Source organism: Zonotrichia leucophrys, chromosome 20 (assembly GCF_028769735.1).
Source record: "Zonotrichia leucophrys gambelii isolate GWCS_2022_RI chromosome 20, RI_Zleu_2.0, whole genome shotgun sequence".
NCBI lineage: Eukaryota > Metazoa > Chordata > Aves > Passeriformes > Passerellidae > Zonotrichia > Zonotrichia leucophrys.
Genome location: NC_088189.1, coordinates 13,643,755 through 13,649,952, shown reverse-complemented (window position 1 = coordinate 13,649,952; position 6,198 = coordinate 13,643,755).

The window sequence follows — 6,198 nt, the reverse complement described above, 5'->3', positions numbered from 1 at the left end:
TGCTATGTGAATTAAGGCACTGTTTAGGAACACACCAGGAGAACACAACGTGTGAAGAACTGCAGAGGAGCAGAGATCAGCTCACCTTGGAGCTACTCAACTCCACACAGGCAACCAGGGAATGAAAAACTGGCTGGAGAGTTGATGTAATCAATTAGCCTTTTATGTACAAAATCCCCTGGAATTAAATTAAATTAAGTAATGTAAAAGCTAAATGTGTGCCCTGGAATAATCATGGGCATGGAATAATAGTCAATGGAGTAGGGACAGCCATGCCTGAGTGTGAACCAGCACATCCAGACACCAGGCTCTAAGAGAGCTGGGATGAATCATGTCCCCAAGGGACTATCACTCTCCATGGACTACAGCTCAGTGGGATGGTTAGTTTGGATTAGCTGTCTGGTCTCTGGATGCCTGAATTCAGGATGAAGCCTCAGCAGGACTGCAAATGGCAAGAACACTGCATTGATTGAATCAGAAAACAGAAGCTGGCTGCCAGTTGGCTGTGAGCAAGGGCAAAGTAGGGATGGGACAAAACAATGACAAAGCTGCTGGCACAGAAGTGTTCGGAGTGAATGTAAATGTTAAAAAAGCTTAAAGACTAACTTAAAATGTGGAGTGAACAGCCAACTCAGTGTAAGGAAGTTTGGGGGAGTAACAAAGGGAAGGAGCTGTAACATGGTGAGTGTTTTTCTGGAGCTGCTTTGCCAGGGTGATAACAGAAGTGTACCATCACCCTACTTTTTGCCTTCCTAAAGAGCTTAAAAGAGTGTGAATTTTAAAAGAACTAATCAAATGCATATTTTCTGCTGCTGATTCGGTAAAGGAGATTTGTAAAGGGATTTGCACTGTTTGGTAATGATCTTCTCTCCCTCCAGTAATTTCTCATGTCCTCAGCACATGAAAGCACACGCGATGTAAACATCTCCAGCCCAGCTTGTCAGGCTGGGCTCCTCCAGGGTTGGTGGGGAGAGGCAGAGACTTCCAGGAGTCAGTTACCTCACCCTGCAGCAGACACCTGGAACAGGCTGGATGAAATGTGCCTGGGAAGCTCTTATCTCCCCCCACTGACGGCAGGAGCTCGGGCTGCCCAAGTCAGTGACAGAGGTTTGCCATGCAGACATCTAAAATTAGATGTGTCCTGTCCCTGCTGTCTGGCAAAAGGGCTCTAATTGGCACTGCAGAGGCTGATTGGCCAACACAGGATGTGGGAATCTCATCAGCCCATTTTTGCCAGCACAAACCTGGGATCTTATCTGGAAGTCTTGTCTACACACCTTCTGCAATCAACAGAGAAGGACAAGGGGAAAATTCCCTCTGGCTGAACGCACGCCCCAGTGCCACTGCCAAGTCCATGTCCCTGGGCAGCTCTGCTCTGGCTGATAACTGAGCTCAGCCAAGCATTAGGCAATACTTCATTCTTCCATCCCACAGATGTTCTTGGAGCTCAGCAAACACAAACACCTTGCCTGGGCTCTCCACAGAATGTACCTGCTGCTTCCTCTTCACGCACACATGGAGGCAGCCTGCCAGCCTGTTCCCTGATAGATCTTGGAGAGCACTCACCTGGCAACACAAGAAGCCAGATTTGCTTTTTTCCCCCCTCTATTTCAGACTGAAACCCAATCTTCCATCTCAAAACATCAGGGTGCTCCTCGGTGCTGTACCAGCATTTCTGGAAGGCACTGCACAGCAGTGCTCCACAGCAGAATTCACTGGCCAGATGCACTCAGCCAGCACAGCTGGATGAGAGAAGTCCCAATTTTAGTTCCTGCACTGAGCTCTGTCAGCACTGAACCCACAGAGCGAAGTCAAATCTCCCCATTTTTTGTCCAACATTCCCAACCATGGTGTTACACAATCCAAGCACAGTGGCAGCACATGAATTCCATGTTTCATCTTTACCATTCATTTGTTGAGACCCTCTCAAGTCAGGGGAAGGTCTCTGTGTCACACCTGCGCAGCTGAAGGGGGGCACTGGACACCAGCTGCCAGGCACAGGCCAAATGATCCAACACAAAGGATGTCAGGGGAGGCAGGGACCCCCCAGCCCTGCTGCCCCTGCCCAGGGGTGTGCCCAGCACAGAGGTTCTGTCCCGTTGCAGCCCCAAGGTCTCCACACCCCTGTGCCATGCAGGGAAGCCAACGTGAGTCCATGGAGCTGCTGTGGTGCAGCCCTGAGCTGCCCAGGGGCTGATGCACAGCTGCCAGGAGAGGGACACACAGCTGCTGCCTTCAGCTGCTGCCCTGTCCTGAACATGGGAAAAGCACTTCCAGACACCCCTTCTGTGTCTCCTTCCAAAGGGAATCCACAGAGACAGAACTGGGTGTTGTAACACCACTGGCTCTGGCTACCAGCAGGAAGAGGGTGCACAGGGAAGGATGTGGGACATTGAGTAAATCTGCCTAAGATGCCTGGTTTTGACAGGATGTGGAGCAGCCCAGGAGCTGGCAGGTGGGATGAGGCACGAAGGATCCCAGCTCACTGTGATGCATTCATTAATGAAGGCTCTGAGTGTGCAGAATTCCTCAGTTCTACAATGAGCACGAGGGAGCTCTCACCTCTGGAGGAGCTGCAGCAGCTCCCAGCAGGATCCAGGCTCAGCAGCTTGAGCAGGGCCCTCCCAGGTGAACACACCTGCACCAGACAGCAACAGCAGGACAGAGGATGTTGCTGGTTACAGATGCTGCTCTTTACATGACAAGTTAAACTGAGGAAGTTTGCCTTGGGAAAAAAATAACAAAATGCCTTTTTTTTAATACACAGAAAGCTCCCTGAAAGATTAAAAAAATTGAAGGCAGTATTTGGGAGTGTTTCCACTAATCTGCCCCAGGTCCCTCTGACAGTTCTATTGCCACTTGACCTGAACTCCCTGGCTGCTCCCAGCAAATCACATCGGAGCAGCCACTGAGATGTAACAGCAGAAGGTGGAATCACTCCCATGTGAGCTCTGCATTCCCAGGGGAAGGATGAGGCTCAGCCATCTCTTCTGTGCCACAAATGAGCAGAGCAAGCTGCCCAGCAGGTTGAATGACTGTAAGCAAAACAAGCACTCCCTCAACATGTTCAGCAACTTCAGGAAGAACACACGTAGGATGCACAGGGCAGCCCTGAGCGCCTGAAGAAGGGGCAGTGGTCAAAAAACCCTCACCACAGGAGTCTGGGAAGAATCACAGGATTGTTAACACCCAACTGCCCCCTCAGGGTGCAGGAGGCCGGGCAGCCCAAGGCACCCACAGGTGACAGTCCCTCTGCAGGCAGAGGAGGGGTGGGCACTGTGTAAGCAGCAGAGCCCACTGGTCGCCCCTGCTGAGCCTCAGGGTCTCTCCTATGTCCTTGCCAGCTTTCCCAGGCTCTCACATAAGCTGCTGCCCTCTCCTTGCCTTCCCAGACCTTCAGGAGAGCATGCTGAGGGCCAGGCTGTGCAGACACAACGTGCCCAAAGATGCTGATCCTGTTCCAGTGGCACAGGGACATTGTCACCCAGAGAGCTGGGACAGGTGTGCCCCCAGCCTGGGAGAGCTGGACACAGTGCAGGTCAGTGGGAAGGACAGGACATGGGTTCCTCACAGCTTCTTGCAGAGAAAAGAGCAAAGAAGCCTTGATTGGAGTTCATTAACCAGGGAGACAACAGAGATCAGACAAAGCAGGGCAGATGTGAAGAGGCAGATGGGGAGGGAAGGAACCCATACAGAGAAGTTTCCACCTGGAACCCTGGACAATGCTCACAGGCACAGGGTGGGATTCCTGGGGTCCTGTGCACAGGCAGGAGCTGGACTCAGTGATCCTGGTGGGTCCCTTCCAGGTCAGGGTGTTACATGATTCTATGATTCTAAATTAGCTGCCACCAGCATCAGCCAAGAAAAATGCTCGTGCACAAGGCACCAAACCCCACACTGGGGCCTGAAATAACCACTGCATTTGTGGCACAGCTCTCTTAGCAGAAGAATTAGGAAGACACAGCAGTTCTAGGTATGGATTAACTTAAACACTTAAAATTCCTTACAGTGGGACTTTTCTCTTCCTGGAAGGAAGCACCCAGTGCAGCTTGGAGCTCCATGCTTCATTCAGCACCCCTGGAGAAGGGATCAGCAAACCTCTCCAAATGCTCAAGCAGGACTTCAGCACATCCCTGGGATGCAGGCAACCACCAGGATTAAACCATTCTCCAACAAGTAGGAGAATGTGGAAAATACAAGTGGGCCACAGGGTAGGGCATGGCGCCCACTGCTCCTCAGAGTGGTGCCAGGCAGTGGCAGTGGCAGTGGCACAGGGACCAAGTTTGCACACCCAGTCCCCTCCCAGCTGATGCTCGCCCCCCCAGCTTTGCTACTCTTCACCTACTCTACATTCATCTCATTTACAGCTCTGGTTCTTGTTCTGTGTCCAGTTTCTGCTTCCCACTTTTGCCAAGGCACAGGCAGGGAGACAGGACAGTGGTTAATTCTGACTGCCAGGCCAGGAGCAGCAGTTCTGACCTAGGGCTTGGTGGGGCAGAGACACAACTGAAAACATCACCCTGTGCAAGGTGGGGATGGGAGTCACAAATCTGGGAAGTGGCAACAGCACAGGAGGGTGGAGATCATGGAGGATGGCTGTGCTCTCTGCACTGCAGCTCTTTGAAGATGCAGGAGAAAACAGTTCAACACCCAAAGGTGGTGTGAGCACAGCAGCCAAGGTGACACAGGAAAACATTTAACCACCTAAAACAGAGAGTGGGCATTGAAGAGTATCAGATAACTCCCCCTACTCCAAAACATCTCAAAAATGCCAGCCTAAAGCAAGAGACTTCCCAAGTTTGACCCTGAGAGGAAAAACATGCTCCTACTCTCCCATGGTGCAAAACAGAAGAGAAGGAAGACAGTGAGTGCTGATCCTTCTACCCACAGGGAGCAACCCAGGATCCAGCTGAAATCATGAATGATTCCTAGGGGCTCATGTGTCTTCATTTTAAGACACCTGGAAAAGTTGAAGTCCTTTGGAATCCTAAGTGATGTCCGAATGCTGTCTGTGAGACAGGAGATCAGGCTGGATGGTGATGGTTCCTTCCAGAAGAAATTCACATGGATATGTTCATTTAGATACAGTTCATGGTCTGAGACCACTTTCCAAAAACCCAACAGCATAAACAAAGAACTGTCCATAAGTGAAACACCTTCAATCATTCCCTCTGGAAAACTTTGAAAATAGGAAAAGATGGGCTTTACAATGTTGGGTTTAACCCCCTCTGTTCTGCTGCCCTGGAAGCAGAGCTGTGCATAGGAATCACTCACCTGCTGGAACACTGCAGAGGGCAGATTTTGCTACTGGGAATGGATTTTCTTTCATTCTGTCTTAAGTAAGATACAGGCAATGGCTCTCCAGCTCACCTTTCTTCACCTCTTGAGAGCAACAGGGGTCACATTAAAATCCCAGAATGGTTCGGGTTGGAGGGAACTTTGAAGTTCATCTCATTTCACCCCCTGCCATGGCAGGGACACGTCACACTGTCCCAGGCTGCTCCAAGCCCCATCCAACCCAGCCCTGGGCACTGCCAGGGATCCAGGGGCAGCCACAGCCACTCTGGGCACCTGTGCCAGCCCTGCCCACCCTCACAGGGAAGGATTTCTTCTGATCTCCAATCTAATTCTGTAGGATCCTGGCTCTGGGTAACTAATGACTGGGAAGCAAAGTCTGCCCTGGTCCCGTGTAGCCTCCAGTGGATTTTGCCTCTGTAACAAATTACCCTTTTAGCTCAGAGACAGTATCTGCCTTGTTTTCTCCGCAGGCCCCACACGCCCAAGCACAGCCCTGTGCTGGCTCAGCCCTTCCAGCGGGCGGTGAGGGCATTTCAGGGCCAGGCAGAGCTGTGATTACAGCCCTTCATCCTCACCCTAATAAAGGTGCAGGGGCAGATGCCAATGACTCCAATCTGGCACCATCACTTGTGGAGTCTCCTGCCCATAAACACAGGGAGGGTTCAGCTTGACCACACGCTGTCCCACATTGGGAGCACAGAGCTGCTCTCCCCTCCAGGCCAGCCCAAGGTGCTGTGCTCTCCCAGAGCTCTCCAGCCTCCATGGTGCTGTGCTCCCAGCCCCTGTTCCCATGGCATGGAGAACATGAGCTCAGCTTTAAATTACACAGCAGGAAAGGGGTTAAAGTTTAAATAACTGTTTTGTATATGAATTAATGTATGTAGTTTTGAGCCAAAATAT